The following is a 22,179-nucleotide window of genomic DNA, read 5'->3' on the forward strand; positions in this document are numbered from 1 at the left end:
GTACAGTTTGCAGTCTCTCTCTCTCTCTCACACACACTATCTATGTCGTTCTCTGTCTGTCTTGCTCACTGTGTATGTCTGTCTCTCTCTCTCTCTCACAAACAGACGTGCACATGCACACGCACACATGTAGCAGAATGAAGAGTCTAACAACCTTTAAAAACTTTTGTTTGTGAGATGAGCACCATCTGTGTGGAAGTACTAACAGTTTTATGGCTATCAAAGGTTGAAATCACTTTCTGCTCTTACACTTTTTTCTGTAATCAGTATGCACTGCATGTTCTAATGACATTTATGCCAAAATTCACCTCTTCAAGCATTGCAACACTGTGCTCTAAAGTTGAATGCATGCCTTGAACATAAATTAAGTTGTTATGATTAGAGACCCAACACATAATCCTCTTTACCATGGGGACAGGGTCTACAGTGAACTTGAAAAAATTGTATGAGGGCTGGATGAAGAATGTGGAGCTCAATTACTTTTTTGTAGAAGAAAGACCTTTCAACATCTCTGCATAAGATAAAAGTAAAAACAACCACACAGATGGGATGAAGTTGTCACACCAATGCACAAGAAGCTAAACCATTATAAAAACTGAGTGAAACAAACATGGTTATGTAAAATAAACCAAAAAAGCTTTTATTATACCTAGTAAGCACTTTTGCACTGACCTCAATGCTTCATCTGACTTTCATAGACAGTAGTAGGTTAAAAAATAAAAAAAAGATAGCTGATAGCTGGGTGCACAAGACCCAGCATAAAAAAATGCCCAATCCTGGTAGGTGCACTGGTGCCAGGAATGAATAAAAATGATGATGTAGAATCCTCAAGACACAAAAACATTCCTACAATGGGGCCAGACCAGGCACTGGGGAGGAAGCCCCCCCCCCCTCCGTTATAGAAGGAAGTAGTAGGCCACAACAATCACAAAAATTGATGTCAAAAAAGAGCCATAAAGATGATAGAGTGGACTTTTGAGGCTAAAAAAGAAATTATGTATTGTTACTATTATGCAAGAAAGATTACACAAAAAGATTAAGAGAAAAATTAGAGGAATGAAAAATACTTACACATGAAAATCGTTCAAAAGCTTAAATAAGAATTTATGTTTATTAATAGGCCACCTGGAAAAAGAAGTGACTGAGGAAGTGTGAAAATATAAATAACAAAATCTAGAGATTTTTGAAAGTTAAAATAAAATAAATATTTACATGAGAAAGAAAAAGAGATCTGATATGGTGCAATATTTATGCAAAGGAAAAAGCCAAATTAATCAATACAAAAATCAGTCCCAAAAATATTTGAAGAAAGTACAGGCAAAGACATTCAGATATGAAAAATTTAACAACACAAAAAAAATGAGATCATAAAGAGGGAATGCAGAACAAAAGATTAGTAAAGTAGAAGTTTACAAAATAGTAGCTGAAGTTATGGAATACCTGTGAATTGAAGATTTAGTGTATAAATTCTAAAACAGATTATGCCATAGCATGATGGAACAATGAGTCCCCCAAGTAAGGAGAAGCAGGAAGAGGAGGAGTGGGAGACATGTGAAGAAGAAATAGGGACATGGGAAAGAAAAAGAGATTTAATATGGTGTGATATTTATACAAAAGAAAAAGCAAAATTAATCAATACAAAAACAGCAGCAGCACCAAACATATTTGAAGAGAAATATTGACAAAGGAATCCATAAATGGAAAATTTTACAATACAAACAAAAAAAAGAAAACAAAGGGGAAAAGTAGAAGAGAGGATTAGTAATGGAGAAGTTAAAGAAACAGAAATTGAGGTTATGGAGTACCTGCAAAGTGAAGGATTCGGTGTAGAAAATCTAATGTTGACAACATCACAGTTGGATAGAGTAATGGACCCCAAATTAAGGAGAAACCAGTAGAACAGGAAACATCTGATACTTTTTCTATAGGAAACCAGTCAAAAAGTTCAGTCTGAGTTGCACTGCAAGGAAAGGAACAGGAAACTGTGACAACTCTGACACAGTCAGACTTAAATTAATACTAAGACAAATTAATACTAAAAACAGCATTGACATCTAGGAAAAAGTCAAAGATATAAACCAATTTGCTCTTTCTGTCCAAATGCCAAGTTTTAGAGTGATTGACTCCCAGAAGGTGTTGGATCAGTTGGACAGGAAAACAAGAATGATGATTCGTGCTCATCAAATGATATATAAAAATTAGTGCATACAAAGACTATTCTCTGTTCAAAAGGAGGTATGGTCCTTCTCAGAACTGATTACATGTACAGATCTCCAGTTGTAGGACTGCATACATACCTGATGACCTCACAAGACCTAAACATAGTGAACATTTTAAAACATGAGGGGAATAAATGTAAGATGACTTCCCTGCTTAGTTTAGGAGAAGCATATGAGTGTCAAGCGGGAATGGAAATCAAACCAGAAGTCGATAAAACTAAGCACTGCATATTTGTAGGGGGACAACAGAAGTGGTATTCATACTGACTAAAGGAAATTTGTTAGAACACAGGGACATCTCTTATAATCTAATGATTTCTGATACAGTGTCATGGCAGATGGAGATATAGAGCTGAATAAAGCTGCAGGTGTTTGTTACAAACAGCTGCTGTCAGAATATGCACTGAAAGTGACACATGATGATATCTTACCAGTACATTAATGCAGAGTCCATAAATGTTGATTCACAGCCTGTAGACTGTAGATGGTGGACACGTTTTCAAGAGATTTTGTGATAGGTATGGGATCAGATGTGAAATATACATTGCCAGAGATGGCAGTAAAAAAGGGCCCATGCCATGGGCTTGAGTATGCTGCTTGCAAAACTAGTGAAAACACTTCTCACCGTCTATATGTGACAGTGAGAAAAGCTATTGTCACAAGATTACCACATTAAAAAGTATATATCCTGATGATACTAGAGTGACACAGCATCTGAAAGCATTTGCTGAAATGACTTAGGAATGTCATCCTGAAGGACAGAGGCAAGAGATTTATTTTCTTATATGCTTTCATTTAGTCTGGATGGTATGGCCTTCATAGACAAATACATATTCTGGAGTACAATTATTCATCTACTAATAGTCATGTTACTTTTTGTGATACCTGTAACTCATTTCACTAGTGAGACTATATATAACATTAGTTTTGAAAATGAGAAGCTATAACTAAAGTTTTCACTAATTCTGAATGATAGAAAAATGTTATATACCTTGGGCAGAGTTGTGTTTATGTGGCTGATATTTGAAAAGAAAGAGTTGTTGAGGTTGTGTCTATAAATATTTTCTATGCAAAGGCAATATTAGAAATGAGTTACAAAATATATGTACTTTTCTACATATTTTGCAGATACTAGTGCTAAGAAAATAAAATTCAAGCTATTGAGTTAGGTAGAGGATAGAGAAATGGAAATATAACTTTTTATTGAAAAATGCTAAATAATTTTACAATTCAGATTTTTATAGAAGACAGCAGATGTGCACTTTGATATGTTGGATATATATATATATACACACACACACACACACACACACACACACACACACACACACACACACACACACACACACACACACACGGTTACCACTCATAACACTGAATGCTCTGTATCCTAAACAATCTTAGTGGTTGGAAATAAAAGAGAACACTCAGAAAAGTGAACATTCTAATGTGTTTCAGCCTTTTGACTGGTTTCTGAGTAAAACTGTATTGCAATGTGGCAGGGAGTTTGGCCTTATCCCACTGTTGTGCAATCTCAGCATTGGTATATATAATTAGCTGGGATAGTTTTGACATTTTTAGGTTTCAGTCATTCTAAAACGAGTACTGTTGTTAAGCTGATGGTTTGAGAATTTTCTTATTTCATAATATCTATATATATATATATATATATATATATATATATATATATATATATATATAAATATGGGTCCCTATGGGATTATTGAAGTTTCAAAATTTCAAAAGTCATATGGTCGGGACCCTATAATCAAATGCTGTACAGCACGGAGTGGGAAGTTTACCCTTTTCTACAATGTAGTGCGATTTCAGAGTTTACATATTTAATTAGCAGGGCCCCCACTGACCCCAGCAAAAATGTTAAAAATCTTTTTTTTTTTAATGTTCAAAGTTCCAAAACTTTGATCATATGGTCTTGACCATAAAGAATCAAAGTTTTGTCCTGCCGCATGTATATCATTCCCTGGTGTATCCTGTTTTGAGATTTCCTGAATTTCCTGACTGTTGACATCAACACTTTCCCTCCACCCCACCTGTCTCTCACTATCTCACCACTTCCCTCCTAAGTCCCTTAACCTCCTCTCTATTACATCCAACAGGCCCCACCTATCATGCACTCTCCTACTCCTAAAGCCTTTATTTCCACTTCCTTCCTCATCCTTCTTCTACTTCTGCTATACCATGCCACCTCCTTTACTCACTTCCATCTATACCCTCCACCTCTGCCTCCCCACCTCCCCCACACAACACACTTCCACAACATCTCAGCCTCTTTAGTTCCCTCCCACCCTTCCCTCCTCTTCAAAGTAAAACTTCTCTCAGTCACTACTAAATACTACAAACCCAGACCTTTTCATTACCAGACACTTCTAACTAAGTACAAACCAAAACAAAATATTCCTTATCTCACTTACCTCTGCTTAGCCGGTGACATTCACCCTAATCCAGGACCAAACTTCTCTTCTACTAACCACACTAGCTTCCACAATAATTCCACCAATAAATACCTCAAATTCCTCACCATCAATGCCCAAAGCCTAAAAAATAAAATAACCCACTTTCATGCCTGGCACACTCACAACTCACCTGACATTTTAGCCATCTATGAAACCTGGCTAAAACCTCACATAAGTGACTCTGAGTTCCTTCCCCCTGGATTTCAATCACTTCAATCTGACCGCCTAAGTACTCAAAGTGGTGGTGTCGCACTAGTCTACTCCAACCAGTTGTCCTTTACTCCATATCCTAATCCCATCCCTTCTTTCAATAATGCTGAACTTGTAGCAGGCCTTCTAAAAATTAACAGTCATAAAAGCATCTGCTTCATTTCCCTCTATATTCCTCCAGGTAACAACACCAACACCCTGGAAGACATCCTGTCCTGGGCCTCCTCAAATATTAAACTGGAAACCTACGTATTGGGTGATGTAAATATAGACTGTAACAAAATCCACAACCCTAACCCCATCATGTCAATCAATCTATTTAACTACACTCAACTTACTGACACCATCACTAGACCCAACAAAACCAATCCCCTAGGCTCCATACTAGACTGGATCCTAGTATCTCACCCCAATAAAGTGATACAATCTGGTGTCATACCAGACCCATTAGGAGACCACCTCCCTGCCTTCACCCATCAAGCTTCCCTTACCCACCCCCACACACTCCCACCAGTTTATCCACACTCAGAACCTCTTTAATTTTAACCCTACTACTTTCTCTGATATATTCAGGAATACCAACTGGAACCCCTGAAAACTTTTCCATTAGACTCAGCCGTTGACTTTTTCAATTCAACTTTCTTAAATGTCCTTAACTCCCTAGCTCCAGTATGAACAAAAAAGAGTAAAAACTAAGACCACCCTGTGGCTTACTAAATACACCAAAAAGATTATACTACAAAGAGATAAAACCTGGAAAATATACCTCCAAAATAAACAACCAGACATTTTACTTAAATATAAAACAACTAAGAAACCTTGCCAAAAAAACAAGTTATCAAAGATAAAAAGTCCTACTACATCAAAATGCAAACAAATCATGCAAAAACCCCCCCCAAATTTTGGAACTCTATCAAAACTCTCCTTAGGCCAGTTACTAAAAACAATCCCTGCCCCGACACCAGCAAATCTGACCTTGAAATTGCCTCACTATTCAACACCTTCTTCACCACTTCTATTGCTGAGCTAACCAAGACCTTTACCAACAACAACCCTCAACCCCACCCCAACCAAACATCCTCTCCCTCTTCTCCCCCCCCTACTTTTGAACTCAAACCCATCTCCACCTACCAAATAAAGAAACTACTCTCTAAACTAAAGCCTTGCTCCAATGCCCTCGACAACATTCCCTCCTACTTCTTAAAAATAGCCGCCGACGATATTGCTCTCCCTATTAGCATCCTGATCAATAGATCCCTACTTGAATCCTATGTACCCAAACTATGGCACTCTGCATATATTCTTCCACTTCACAAGGGTGGCAAAAACTGTAACATATCTAATTTCCACCCCATTGCCATCCTTTCCCCTCTCTTTAAACTCCTTGAAAAATGCATCCACCTCCAGCTCTTGCCATTCCTTACCAAACACCAGCTACTCTCTCCTACCCAACACGGCTTGTGTCCAGGAAATAGTACCAACACCACCCTTCTCTCCTTCTTACATACTGTCACTTTAGCCCGTGACTCCGGTAATTTAGTATCCTCACTTCTGTTGGACTTATCTAAAGCTTTTGATACCGTCTCCCACACCCACCTTCTAAATCATCCGTCTAATCTCAAGTTCTCCCATAAAACTCTCTCCTGGTTCTCCAGCTATCTTTCCGACAGGTCGCAGGCTGTCAAATGGGGCCAGGGCACCTCCGCCTTCCATCCTACTGCCACTGGAGTACCCCAAGGATCCATACTTGGCCCAATTCTATTCAACATCTTTATTAATGACTTTTACAAGGCCATACCCAATACTAAAATTGTTCAATATGCTGACGAATCTACTTTGATCTGCTGCGCCTCCATCTTAACAGATCTCCAACTACTGACACAAACAGCCTTCTCAGCTACCAAAAACTGGATGCTCCAAAATCACCTCTCATTAAATGCTAACAGAACTAAAATCCTTCTATTCTCTCCTTCTGAGTACTCCCCTATTGATAAAAACTCATTCCAAATAATCAGCCTTAACAACTCCATTTTAGAGGTTGTTCCCTCCACCAAACCTCTTGGTGTAACCATTGATGAACACCTAGAATTTAATACTCACGTCCAGCTAAACATAAAGAAAACCCACATAAAACTCGGCCTGCTTTATAGAAACAACCACTTCCTCTCTCCTGCTACCAGACTAACTCTCACCATTACTTATCTCCTTCCCTCTCTACTGTATGGTGCCCCTCTGCTTACTAATTTATCCTCCTCACTATCCTCCAAACTATAAATATGTTATAATAAAATCTCCAGATTTGCTACCAAAGCCAAATCTTCCTCTCATCACTGTTCCTCTCTTCACTCATTAAACTGGTTTGAACTCCATAACCAACTTGACTTTCTCCAAATCCCGACTGCCTATAGACTACTATTCCAACCTACCAAGTGCCCTGCACTATCCAATATCCTACAACTATATACTCCCCATAGAACACTTAGATCTACCCACCAAAACCTAATCACCATCTACAAACCCAAGCGCCCAGCTGGTCAACTTCTGCTTTCCTTCACCTTAGCCAAACAATGGAATGCTCTTCCCACCACTCTTAGGACCTGCGATAACCTCGAAAACTTTAAAACTCTTCTTCATTCTCACCTTTACTCAAACAGGAAATGCAACTGTACTCTTCACCCTATACCTCTCAAGGTCTCCTCCACTTTTACTCCTGGTTAACCTCTCACCTAGCTAAACTTGCTCATTTGTATTATGTATATATAACTATACTGTAATATCTAGCCTCAAGGCCATTTGCCTGCCTTTTACACCTAAACAAAATTGTAATTGTTTGTTTCTTTATGAATGCTACCTGTTTATTTGTCATTAATGCAAAGTTTGTTAGTAATTATTCATGTAACTATGTATTGTTGGAGCTTTTCTCCCCGGGTCTTCACTGAAAACAGGCTCCCCGGGCCCAGTGGACCTCCCCAGTTATCAAACTGGAATAAATAAATAAATATATATATATATATATATATATATATATATATATATATATAATGTATAAAGATAGAGAGAGAGAGACACACACACACACACACACACACACACACACACACACAGATATGCACGCGTATGGTGTGTGTGTGTGTGTGTGTGTGTGTGTGTGTGTGTGTGTGTGTGTATGTGTTTGTGTGTGTTAAGAGAAAGAGAGAAAGATTTCTGAAGACAAATATGTTATCCGTATTTGTCCTGTGTGTGGAAAAATGAGTCAAGTCACTCAAAAAGGCACACAGGTTGATAGCAACCTCTCCTTTGAACGCCACATTGCTACTCTGGTCAGAAAGTCCTTCTATGTGGCACATCTCATGCCAAGGGTTTTTCATCCAATCATCTCTCTCAACCATTCCCTCATTAGGCCAATCATCGAGTACAATGCACCATTTGGCATGTACCTCACTATATAGATGCAACAGCTGGAAAGGCCACAAAAGTACCTCACAAAGAGGATCCTAGGCCTTAAACACATGTCCTACATGGACAGACTCAAAAAAAAACCTCCAGCTATTCCCTGTCTCATATCGTCTGCTAAGAGGCGATCTCTGCTTGACTTACAAAGCCATGTCTGACCTAGCTCTGTTAGAAATGCTACATCTAAAAAAATCCCAATCCCTCTGCACCACATCCTCCAGAGACGTCAACCTCATTACCACAATCAACAGAACATGCTAGAGGGACAGTTTCATAACCCAGAGACTGCCCCTGCTCTGGTATAGACTTCCCATACATGTCAAGCAGAGCATCTCAGAGACCTTCTTCAAGAGAAATCTTGATGAGTGGATGGGAAATAGAAAGTTCACCCCTGGGATCACTCCAGTGGCTCTACTTGATAGAGGCACTAGGAACTAACGTTGGGCGGCACAATGCCAGGGCACTTCTATAGGCTAGGCTTGTAAAAACTCAAGGACCATTAGCCTAGTACACACCTGTGAACCTATGAGCCTACGAACCTGGATAACTGGATGGGGAACAGAAAATACACCCCTGGGATTCCACCTATGTCCCTGCTGGACAGTGGCATAGGGTGCGGACTTGTTGGAACATGGGCTGTTTTCTTGGCTAGGCTTGTAAGGGCCTCAAGGCCAGTAGCCTAGTAACTTCCTTTGCTCCTATGATCTCAGAAAATTTTTGAGTTGACGATTCTAAAATTATATGTTTTGGGGAAAGTGGAATGAAGCTTACTAAGGATGACTCTTTGCAGGTAGTATATTAAATAATACTGGAAACTGCACTCCAAACTGTTAACTTAGAATATGAATTCATAGTGGACATTTCCTGAAAAATCATGCCACCTTCAGCTTATTGAGGTGATAATATTACCGGCATTAATTGTCTGGGGCTTTACAAATGACCTAGGGTTATCTGTGAAAAGCGATGCTACAAGGACATGCAAATAAGGTCAGTGAGAGGAATTTGTGATGGATACAGAAATCACAGTTATCAAAAAAGAGTGAATTGTTTAAAGTTTGGCATTGCAAACTTTTAAATTACTGCACAAAATCAGGAGGATTGCTGTTACTTTTTTAACATATTGCTGAGAAAAGTCACACTTAAAACATTTAAGGAAAGCTGTGGACTGCACAGCACTTAAAAGGAATTTTGTCAACAAGAAAAAGGGTTTATATATATTTTTTTAATATTGGGTGTCCTTTTGTGGACACCATGATATTTTCATTAAAGAAGAGAAAAGTGAAATAGGCAAGATTGAAAACATTAGACAAAACAAAGATGGGAACACCTAAGGGTTTGTGCAGGAGGAAGTGGTAGAGGATGGGTATTGTGTTTTTTATTAGAGGATAGTTGTTGTTCTTCTTCTTTCGGCTTTTCTTGGTTAGGGGTTGCCACAGTGGAACTCCGGTCCTCTAATGATTGGCAGTAGATTCTTATGGTGCTGAGGTGCCAGCTCGACGGCCAACCTTCAATGAAGGCACGCCCATTCACGCATGTCTTTTGAATGCCACTTGAACATGGGGAGGACACGCAGACTCCACACAGAAGGCACTCCAGCTGAGAATCAAACAGGAGAACCTCTTGCTGTGAGGAGACAATGCTAGCACTGCACAACTGCGGCTTTTTTTTTTTATTAGAGGATAGTGTGAGTGGGAAATAGGGAAGATGATGAAGGAGAAAAGGATTAAGGAAGAAGGCCTGAGGAAGTGGCAGCTGGAATCCCAGTGCACAGAACCGCAAACATGTTCACTACCAGATGGCGTTGCGGTGAATGACCATAATGTAGAGGGGACAAGGGCCTGTGTTAGTGTGGTGGTCAGCACCAACTGGGGGAGTGTGCCTTTTATATGATGAAGAGAGGATTCAGCTGACTGAATTCTCCTTTCCATCACCTATACAACTACATCCTCAACCATGCTCTGAAGCCCCCTTTCTGTGAGGTTTGCCAGGCTGTCATATACCAGAGTGCCTGCATGGCTGGAGCCTCCACTCTGACCCTGTGGGAATGACCCTGAATGGGAAAAGACTGAGCTAACCCTAGCCTGGGAGGTAAGTGCCTGGTCTGCTCCCAAGGGATTTGAACCTGCAAAAAAGGAGAATAAATGGGAGATAAAACAATAAAGGAGAAAGACATGCATAATCAAAATAAGAAAAAAACAGAGATAAAAAAGGTGGGGACAGAAAAAAACAGAAAAAGCACAATAAATCAACACAATATCGTTTACATGCCATTTCATACACTGTTGAAATATTATAGAAAATTATTGTTGAAGTAAAACCTGTGTGAAGGAAGTGCTTTTGCATACAATGGGAGTAGTAATTTGGAATGTGCTTTTGTAGTTGGGAAAAATTATATAGTAGGGCTTATGCATGCCTGTCATGAATTCAAATGGCATTTCGTTCATCTGTAAAGTTATAAAACTATTTTAAATAGTTTCATGATTTCATTCCATATGATTAATATGGAAAACTACTGTAAAAAAGTGCAACAGTTGTACAAGCACATATTTCTCTTTTATTTATTACTCAAATTATTTTAAATCATTTTTGTATACATCTTATACATGCTACAAACCAGTAAGACAAAAAAACTTCTTTTGATCTTCAATTATACTTGGCAGAAGATGCCACCATCCTTTCTATTCTCCTCTGTTGCTGATGGTGATTATAGTTAATTTTTTTCCTCAGTTACGATTAAAAGAGAAAGGGCAATTCTTGTTTACCTGTATTTGCACTTCTGATATATCTCATTATTCATGTCTAAGCAATAACTACTTTTTGGTTTCCTTTATTTTATGTTATACATACTTAGCTGTATGAGTTAGTACAAAACTGTACCAATATTCCCTATCATTCCAGATGAAAATGAGTACAAAATTTGTGTGCCATGTTGTACAATGTTCAAAAGTGACTGATTTAATGGGTAATATTGAAGTAAAACCACATTTTCTCTGTAAAGTTTGTGCTGGTCCTTCACTTGGCGCAGCAACTCACACCCCCCCCCCCTCTCCCAACCTGCTGTCTAACTAGAGTGAGGTGTGTGAGATTTCAGCCATGTTGTACATGCAGTTAGAAATACTTCTGATATGTTGTACCTAATTTTTTTAGTCACATTTCTACAGCCTGCACCAAACTGGCTTCATTTAACATAACATTTATTAGTTTGTTCTTGCAATGGTAATGAATTATAAATTCTAGTTGCATTTTTTTATATCATTATTTTATAAATTCATTCACCATTACTTGTACCTATAACCCAGTACATGATATACAGAGGTACATACAGATTATTTTAATACACTTATGTGACATTTGTATATATAATTACAATTTAACACATTATTGATATGCCTCTTTATTAAAAAGATGCATATACAATTACAAACATGCTCATGATTTCCTATGTATTTCATAATAGCATTACAAGTAATATTTTGAGGTGCATATATGTGAAATAGGCAAGATTGAAAAAGGTTAGACAAAACAAAGATGGGAACACACAAGGGTTTGTGCAGGAGGAAGTGGTAGAGGATGGGTATTGTGTTTTTTTATTAGAGGATAGTTGCTGCTATTCTTTCGGCTTTTTCCGGTTAGGGGTCACCACAGTGGAACTCTGGTCCGCTAATGTACCTATAGTTATGCAAACTTCTATAACCTTTTTATTTCTGCCTTTAATATGACTTATTTAAGAAGCTAAATATTGTATTTTACTCACAAGAGAACTCTGGACTTCTTGCTAAACCTGGTCTAACCACTCACCCAGCTGATCAGCCCTACACTTCTGCAAGAATTTATAGGTATGACAGTACTGCTGGCCAGAGCAAGTTACAACTTTCAGGACTGACAGATGGTCACCCAATTCCTGTCAGATATCAGTCCTTTTCCAGGTAGTATTTCTTGTGCACTCCTTGATCTTATGCAGGTATGAGTCTTGAAAAAGGTAGAGCATGATCATAGTCTCCTTATCAGACCAGCTAGGAGTACGGCCTAATGCTTTCACAGAAGTTGCCATCTTTCAAAGAGCCAGAACAAAAATGAGGAAAGTACGGTGAGGAATATATTATCGTCTTATTCCTCACCACACTTTCCTCGTTTTTGAACTGTATCCATGACTATTTGGTTAAAGTGATGTCACACCCTACAGGGAGTGGTTATAATTCTTATACTCTTAGAACCACTCCCTGTAGGTTGTGACATCATCTTAACCGAACCTTTTTTGACAGCATGGTCATTACAACAGTTATTGATACTATTGGCAAGTTTGGTGTAAGCAAAACTGCTTTGTCACATACCGAGTTTTTCTTGAAAGAAGCCACATACCTTTCCCTATTATATTTGATTAATAATTTATATTGATTATGCTTATTGGTAAAAGTTATTTGTTTTGTACCCTAAAACAAGCATATGTCATGTAGTACAACACTTTTTTTCTTTTCTTTTGGGGTGGGGGATCAATTTCACTATGTGCAATATTTCTACGTTTTAGGAAGTTAAGATTTGTTTGAGGTACAATGGTTTGACACACAATGTTAGATGTATAAAGATTACACTTCAAATTGCTGAAAACCTGACATTTAGATGACTCCATTTTGCTTTTTTTTAACTACATTCTGATTTTGGCTAGTTTAGAGCCATTCAAGCATTCCTGTGGAAAGCTTTGGATAGATACAGAGTGCTGCAGACTTCAGAAATATCTGCAGTATATCCATGTCACTTAAAATACATCCATGTTACATTGGATGCCGATTTCCAATTGGCAAAATGCTATATACCTCGGGACAAATTTGCGTTTAACCAAGACTCATAGAAATGTATATAAATTACCATGATTTATATATAACAGATGTAAATGGCTCTGAATTTTCACCAATAAGTTCAGCATTGCCATATTAATTCATGAATGTCTGAGATAGCTGACAAATGTAATAGGATACTGCAGGCTTACTAATATTTTTAAAAATATTATTATTTAATAAGAAATGCTTAAAATGATTTCAATATTTATTTAAGACTTGTTTGCAATTAACATAGGTATATACTATGCATGTTAGCATTGACTGGTAAATTGCTGCCATTTTGGTGTTGCATTTCATGACAGCAGCAGTGGAAGTGATTACTGATGACAGAAAATGATCATTAACTCTGGCATAATTTACTGATTGTGCATACATTGGTATAAATGCAGTGTTTTTATTACAGAGGTTTTACTGTGCTAGGGACATGAACAGACATGTGTGATTAATCTGTTTTTTTGGTAGTGAGAGTGAGGAATAAAAACAGCAGTATTATCAATACATGACAGTGGCAGAGGATAGGGCAAGTATGCTTTTTTCTGACAAACGTAAATGCATTTACATATAAGCTGAACAAACTGTAAGTAACATTACAATTTTGCATGGCTATATTGAGATTTCTATTAGGTAGCTATGTTGGTTTGTGTCAAGTAACAGTTATTGTGGATGGCAGGATTAGTTAGCCAGTATTTTAAACTTCAAAAGGTGATTACATCCAAACATTACTGTCACATTTTCTTTTTTTTCTTTTTTTTTTTTACATGTAATACTGATGAAAATATGGGATCAAAGCATAGAAAGGATAACTTTAGGTATGATGAAAATTGTGTCCTCGTGGCAGCACTTAGTATACACTGGAAACTTATTTTGATAAAGGGGGGTGGCAGACAAGCTGAGAGGAACAAAGCCTGGACTCAGTAGTTGTTGAAATCAGTGCAGTTGAAGGCAGATACTGAGCACTGACAAAGTGCAGGTGAAAGGGCAAATGATATGGTAGCACATGCTAGAAGCAAGGCCAGGAAGAATACAATTTCTTGTACCACTGCTGGGGGAGGGAGTCCAACTCCTATTTAGTTGATACCAGATGAGGAATACTTTCTATCCATCTGTGGGGATGACTATGACACAGAAGATGGTGGAACCAGAATAATTAGAGGTAGTAGGGACACTGCTCCATCTTACCAATGTCTGCAGCAGCAACAACAATCATATGCTCATGAAGGTTGGTTTAAAATCTGTAACAGGCATGTGTATAAAGAGAATGGAATATTGACAGGAATTATGTAATTAAACACATCACAATTAATTGGTAGTGTGTTTCATAAATGTCCCACTCACCCCCTTTGTAAACATCCTTTACTTTTTGCTGCTACGTTATTATTATTATTATTATTATTATTAATCATGTTTTTACAAATTTTTATGCAGAATCAACATTAGAAGCAAACAGTTCAACTGTACCAATAAAACTGGATGATGTCAGCAGTAGAATTTGTGATGCTGCTGCTGATGATGATGATGGTAACCTAGCTATATTTATGAGGCAGCCTGAGGTAAGAGGCAGGCAGTCCCCAAGTTTAATGGCAGATTTTCTCATCCCATAACATGTTAGTAACTCTGCAGAAAGTGAAAGTGCAATACAAAGTTAAGCACTGTTTGACATATCATTCATGGTTTTACTGGGGGAATACCCCTGTACCTCTACACCAGTATCTCCAAACCCAGAGCAACATTTTGAGGATCATGGCAAGCATTCAGAGGCAACAGTGCCCATGGTATTACCTTTACAAAGGGGAGTCAGTCACAGAAATTTCCTACAGCTAAACCAAGAAACACAAAAATCATTGGCTTTCTAACATCAACTATACTAAGCCATTTTTAGGGCTCAGAGCACTGCCAGAGAGTCAGTTGGAAATGTACTGAGTAGTCCAGGGTATGCATGATGATTTCCAATGCTACTTCAAAAAGGCAGAGAGCAGGGATAACATCATGGTTACACTGGTGTGTAGTATGGTGACACATCAGATATCTGTGGCTACCTCCATTCTTATGCCGGCTAGGACATACCAGAGTTAAGCTAGAGTCAGTCTTGCAAGGGGCAGAGAATGGGGTACTGTCAGGATGCCTGGGTGGAGATCAGGTGATACTACCATTACTTCTCAAGACAGTGATATCAGTAGTCAAAGTGTACAATCACATAACAGAGTCTACACAGGCCATATCAACATTAATCTGTACTTGGCAGCCCCTCCTGCAAATCAGTTGCACCATCACCTAGCCTCCCAGTAGCAGGTGTGTATGAATCCTTTGATCTTGAACTACTGTGAATCAGCTTTAGTGGCCTAGCTTTCTGTTTAGCAGAAGTGAGGGTTGAGGGGACTGATTTGGGAATATATGCTTTTCATTCCTGTAAAACTAATATATACATTATCAATGAAAATTTAACAAAAAGGCAATACTACTTAGATTCCAATTCCTACACATCACAAGTGAATAAACATTACAATATTAATGAACAAATATTTTCAAGAGAAATATATCATAAGAAAATGATACATTCAAATGAGTATGCTGCCATGTAAACTTACACTGCTATCATTACACCATCCCCACTTCACAAATGATGATAGCTTCTGCAGTCAGAAGGTATTGTGTATGTTGCAATAAAATTAATCTATGGTGCAGTATAACAGAATAACCTAAAAAGAAATGAGATATACAATGAAAGCATTATACACATTTGTAATGAGTTACCTCATGAAATATGTCAAAATATTCTTTACTTTTGTATAATTAAGTAATCATTAAAACAGAAGTTATTCATGACAGCAAGAAAAATGTGAATTATTTTCTATTTGATGCCTTTCAACATCACTCTGAACAGGTATCAGTGAGAACTCAGGCATGGTAACAATATAATTGTTATTTAAATAATAAAAAAAATATTTTAAGATGAGGGAGAATGTCAGATGAAGACCATAGACCAAACAGTATAGCCTGTAGACATCACTGCATGCATCAGTTATACTCTGTCCCCCAGATTCATGAAGCTTGCACCAGGCGCAGGCGTAGCATAGGCGGCATAGCGCCAAATATGTCCGCCGAGCGATTCAGGTACGAACCAATCCCACATGCACTACTGGCGTATGCCAGAGCTACGCAGCCCTCGAGATAGGCATGCAAATCACCCCATGTGCAGTGTCGCACCATGCTAATGAAGGCATACAGTGATTCACGAAGTGGTGCAGGCGTAGCGCAAGCCCATGGAAATGTAAACCAAAAAACACAGTTTACATTTTCCCAAACAGAACATCGGAGTTATGGAAGCAGACCGCACGCATATATTACAAAGTTAACATATGCCAATGGACAAATACACAGCCAATGGCACAAGAAAAGATGCACAACACCTAAAAAACAACATTTAATGTCATGTCCACAGTAACACACAGTACAACCGCAGGGAATGTGTGTGCAAACAGGAATACAAAGGAAATATATAAAAATGGCAGAAAATCGCAATGAAAGACAAATTAGGATTGCACCATAATATGCAATGGTAGGCATGGCACACCACAAGCAAGGCGCAAGGGTTGCCAGGGGCCCACGACAGTGTTCGGTGCTGTAACTATGAATTAGTAGTCAATGCCATGCAAATGAGGCAGGTAATACTGAATCGCAAACGTCCTGCCGGATTAAGGACGTACCTGATGGCGCAGCGCAATAACACCGAGGAGTGTATCAAAGGTGATACATGACATCAGCAGAGGGGTGTGCCACCGTATCAGTAAACACATTGTAGCAATGCAAATCTGGCCTGGCCATTGCTAAGCAAAGCTGAAGGACAGGGGTGGGGAGGAAGGTATAGAACCGTTCAGCTGAGAGCACACATGGTGCCCAAAACCGCATGTGTACAGGGATGAACTCGTGCCCAAAACCCGGTAAGCAAATGCATGTGCCACGAACAATAGCACAAACAGGAAGGTCAGGGAAAGAAAAGAAGGAAATGCCGAAGCAGGGTAATTGGCGTACTAATGAGCGATTAACACCAATCAACACACGGTGGCCAATCGACGTCAGTAGACAAGCCTGCATGCAGAAACCTGCAAAACAGGATAGGAGAGGCATAGGATTGCAAAGAAAAGTGTGGAGGACCTGGAATGCAAAGATAGGAGAACTGTCATAGCAGAGCAAAGCAAATCCACAGTAGATCGGCAATAGCACACATTACGCAAGATAAGCCAGGTCTAGGAAAGTACAAATGAAAGCAGGCAGCTGGATGCATGCCAGCAAATGGTAGGTGTAACATGCACAAATGTAAATGGAAGGGCAGGAGGTAAATCACGGCATCCAAATGTAATGCAACACCAAAGGCAGCACAATAGCGGTTTCGTAAATAAAACACGGAAGATACCTTGTAGCCACGATCGTACATACACACCCTATGACATCATCAGTGTTCACAGCAAGACAGTATAACGTGTGAAAGCACCCAACACACACCTGTGTATTCCCAAACACCACACCATAGGTGTAAACAGACAGGGAACTTTTAAAATGTACATGTTGGGAGCTGCCATAGCTGTGATTCATCAACATGTGTTACAGACCGACGGTGTTGTGGAGGATGATGCCGACAACAACCGTAGGCCTCGGAGGAGGAAAAGAGTGTTCAGACCAAGGGTAACCTACCAGGGGTTACATGATCTGGAGATAGTAGAGCATTACAGGGTGGACAGGGACATCTTACAGCAAATAGTAGAGCTGTGCCAGCCACACCTGAGAACCAGAAACAACAGAGGGGAACCCATCCCAGTGGACAGGAAGGTATGTGTAAGCTTGCGAATACTAGCCACAGGTACCTTTCAAAGGCCAACTGGAGATATAATGGGGATCTCACAGGCATCGGCATCCAGGGTACTACACCAGTTCCTGGATGCCATGTTACCACATGCCAATGAGCATATACACTTCCCCTGAACTCAGGAGGAGTTGGCCAGCAATATGCGTCACTTCCACCATGTGGCAAACTACCCGGAGGTACAAGGTGGGATAGACTGCACGCACATACAAATTAAGTCACCACCCGGTGATTATGGTAGGCACTACATAAACCGCAAGGGATTCCACTCCATCAACTACCAGGTCATGTGCAATGCCCAGGGCATTATCATGGATGTGTGTGCTGGCAGCCCTGGAAGCTACCACGACTCCCATATCTGGCATGCCTCATAGCTGTATCAGGTATTTGTCAGGGGGGACATCCCACAAGGTCACCTTGTGGGGGATGCTGGCTATGCACTGGAGCCATGGATGATGACCCCCATCAGAAATGCACACACACACCAATGCAAGAATGCCATAATGAGGCACACACACAAACCAGAATCATCATAGAACGTGTGTTTGGGATGCTGAAATCACAGTTCCGGTGCTTGGACACATCTGGTGGAGCCTTGCAGTACTCTCCAGGCACGTGTGCCCACATCTTCATAGTATGTGCCATGCTACATAATATGATCCTGCGGAAACAGCTGCTGCAGGGTCATAATGGGGGATGGCCTCAAAGCCCACCGCAAGTGCCAAGGCCAACACAGGCACAGAGGGATCCAGACCACGGACACACTGTGCCAGCCCCAGTAGGCAGACGGAGGCATGCCCAATATGCCTACGCCTTGGCAAAGAGGGAACATATAGCACATACCTTGACAGTGTAGGCTCCCACGGACTGACACCCCTCCCCACCTGCACACAGTAACATGGATGGCACACATACATGACTACCTGTAAATTGTGATGTATAGGTGACCCACTGTGGAATCCTACATAGGCAGCCCTTAAACATTGTACATGCAACAGCCATGGGAAAACAGAACTGTCAACACCTGAACAGTAGATGCGCCCATCAGCATCTGTCGGTGCTGTGTGTATAGGTTCCCAGGTGCATCGGTAGGTACATGCCCGATTGTCAGAGGCAAAACACCAAACAGGGCAAACAGTGACACCCATCGCCACAACATCGAGTAAGCAACTGTCGCGTACTGGAGCAGAGGCAATCATGGGAGCACATGTGTGTAAGCACTGTCCTACACACAGTCATCATGGATTACCTGCCGCGTTACTGAGGGGCTCCACAAAATGGAATCATGGATGTAGTGTCAAGGCAGGGGATGTACCCATGACAGGCATTAGTCACCCCGGCCTGCTGCATCCACGGTCGTATGAAGGTGTAGCAAATTATCGGTGTACCTAATTGTGATATACATACCCAGTGCTGGAGTACAGCCAGTAAACATCACATGGACATACCATTAACTGGACCCATCAAGTTGTAAACTAACGGAGTCTTCCAAGTGAGTGTAGTGAGGAGTAACTGCTGTAGTGTACTGCACATACAAATTGACATAATTCGTGTACAACCCCCAGATGTCCAAGTGGTACATGCAGTGACTGTTGTGCATGTTCCCGGTCCCACGTCCCGCAAGGAATGTCACATAATCTCGACGGCATGGGTAATACATTCCAGATGCAGGTCATCAGAATATGTGTAGCACACGTTAGCGGGAATAAGCGTTGCCCACAGCTGGTAAGCGATGTTTAAATACAACTATACGGATATGCGTGAAACAGGGCTAAGTGTCACCGACCACTGCGCAGATCATGGTCAATGATGTACAGAACAGGTGACACCAGCATTAGTGACCCCTGAACAAATAGCACCTGCTCTGAAGGGTAAAACGACCACTGCCAGGAGTGGAACAGGCAGTCATGTACACAATCACACAACACTATTGCTAGGCAAGATGTACGTATGGTAGGGTTGCCACAGTTCAAATGACCAATGTGGGACATACGCCAGATGTCAGCAGGATGACACACACCCGGCCAGGATGAAAACCAGAATGACAGTGTTTTGCATAGATAAAAAGCTTATAGTCTAGTAATGGTCACAGGTACGTGTTCCGTGTCCTGTAACATGTAGGTGGGTCAGATACAGAATAAGTGTGTCATGCAACTATTACATAAACTATAGGGAATATGTTTGTCCCAAAGTCGCAGGACATTTGCTATGTTCACAAATATTTCACAGGACACAACTACACAAAGAGGGATTGTCCCTCGCAAAGTGGGATGGGAGGTAATCTTAACCTATGGCAGGTGTGTAATGTGACAGGTACAGACACAAATGTGCGGAGTCCAGGAAACACAGTATACACTGACAAACACACAATGAAAGGTGTAGCATGCCTGTCACCACCCCTGTCCGAGATATGTACATATATATATATATATATATATATATATATATATATATATATATATATATATATACATATCTACACATATATAATACAGATAGAAAGGGTGATAGTGTGATATATGTCGATATACAAGGGGTCACTGGCATCTGCAATTATATAGATAGGTCGACGACATTTTAAACACCTTTGAGGTACAAATAAACAGGATACCACCAACTATTGAACGTGTCACACACCGACATGCGTAACCAGGAGGATGAAAGACAGAAAGAACACAGTACTGGAACAGTAGAACCACGAGCAATAGGACGATAGTAAGGACATGTAGTCACCACTGTCAGCGGTGCGGTCCATATAGGTACCATGTGCAACTGTGGTTGTGAGTGATGTAGCCTGTGTATGCGTGTGTTGAGGGTGCCATGTGTGTTCCCGTGTGACTAAAGTGTGATTGTGTGTCCGAATAGTATGTCTGTAGGTGGCAACTCGGTGGTAGATGATTACAGTAGGTGCGGGTATAGCTATCCGTAGGCATGCAGTAAACACCTGTCCCACATTGGGAGGGACAGCCCCTCCTGGGCAGGTGTGTCCTGACATGAAACATTAGAAAAGGCTACTGTCCATGAGTGTAGGACATTAGTATGTCCCACATAATATGCAATAGTTGCAGGAAATACTCATGCCTGTATGTAAGAAACGGAAATGTTACATGCAAACCGATAAGTAGTGAAGGACCAAGAACAATAGGTATGTAATGAGGATAAAATTATGTGCTATCCTGTGTACTGACCATGGCCATATGTCAGCCTGTAAAGACCACTGTGTGACCCGTAATTGTCCAAGTATGGCCATATGAAAAAGGTGGCAAACCATGTGACAGAGGGTCTGATACCACCACCACTGCAATGACTGCAAATATCTGGGACAGACATACACGGGATAGCGTTAATTTACAAATATCCCTGCACATATCGCCGTACATCCGGAGGTATGGAAGTATCAACAGCACCTGCATACCATATAGAAACCAATTAACAACGGCCCAAAGTAAATTCCCATAATAGAAGTCTATTAAGTGATAGCACTGTAATTAGGGAAGGGGCCCACACACATATATATGGATTACGTAGAAATGCAAGCCCCACAAAGCCATATATGCTACGTACACCCGCCTACATCCCCCACACTGTAAACAATAGCAATACAGACTGTAACCACAGCCCAAGCATCTAGTTAGTCAATTAAATCTGCTGAACCATTGACATACCTTGTGAGAGACATTTAAAGGCGCCATGCAAAATTGTATCCGTCGTATAATGGAATAAACGGCGATGTTACAGGTGTTTGCAATAGTCCTTTATCAGACGGGTGGGATGACAGGTACAGTCACAGGTAGAACCACATACTCAAGCCGTCACACACAATCCACAGGGGACATGACCCCAAAATAGACTTGGCTCTACACAAAGCAGTTGCAATTACACACAACAAAACACAATACAGGCCGTCTCCCTGAAGGCAGGGCAAATAGCCAATGCCCAGGTCGAGAATTCAGTTATACCCCACTGCTGCCGCGTAATTGGTGAATGGAGTAGCTGCACAACTGAAGTGCACGTAATTAGTCACACCGGACCACCAATTGGCGGCAGTAAACCACATGTTGCAGGTATAGATGTATATAAGGATGACTTGCTAGATATGCAAACTGTATGCTCATACCATATAACAGTTG

The sequence above is a fragment of the Protopterus annectens genome, chromosome 2.part0, assembly GCF_019279795.1.
Source record: "Protopterus annectens isolate FY-2018-M chromosome 2.part0, PAN1.0, whole genome shotgun sequence".
NCBI lineage: Eukaryota > Metazoa > Chordata > Ceratodontiformes > Protopteridae > Protopterus > Protopterus annectens.